A 725-nucleotide genomic window follows, 5' to 3' on the forward strand; every position below is an offset into this window, starting at 1 on the left:
TTTGTTGGAGTGCTTTACACTTTCCACAGAAGAGAGACTAAAATAACCCGTTATACAATTAGTTGCAAATACAGTCCTCGAGTTTTTTGCCCATACACATGAGTATTTGTCTAAAACATGTCTTCTTTGTAGCAGCTAGGTCCTGCCACCTGTGCTTGGCTGAGTTCACAAATCTGTTGTAACCTGTAGCTTCCCTGTCACTTCTCTGGCTCTCCTCTCCTGCTAAGCTTTGTTTCCTAATGAAAATCTTCTGGCACTGCCATAGCTACTGCTGCTACTGGAACTGCCTTAGCCACCTTGATTTCGTGATTTGGCAAATATTGGCGTCCACCACTATAGGGGCCAGAGCTTCTGCCTCCAAAGTTTCCTCTCTTCATGGGTCCAAAATTTGAAGACTGATTGTTGTAATTGCCAAAACCATTGTAGCTTCCACTACCTCCAAAGTTGCTTCCATCATTACAAAATCCATTATAGCCATCCCCACTGCCACCATGTCCACCACCAACACAGCTGCCACCAAAGCCACCACGACCACTGTAGTTTCCTCCATGACCAAAGTTGTCATTCCCACCAAAACTACCTCCATGACCACCACCAAAGTTTCCAGAACCGCTTCAATATCTTTGGCTGGATGAAGCACTAGGCATCTCTTGCTTTGATAGGGCTTTTCTAATTTCACAGTTGTGACCATTCACAGTATGGTATTTCTGAATGATAATCTTATC

This window comes from Mandrillus leucophaeus, unplaced genomic scaffold (genome assembly GCF_000951045.1).
Source record: "Mandrillus leucophaeus isolate KB7577 unplaced genomic scaffold, Mleu.le_1.0 Scaffold106, whole genome shotgun sequence".
NCBI classification, from domain to species: domain Eukaryota; kingdom Metazoa; phylum Chordata; class Mammalia; order Primates; family Cercopithecidae; genus Mandrillus; species Mandrillus leucophaeus.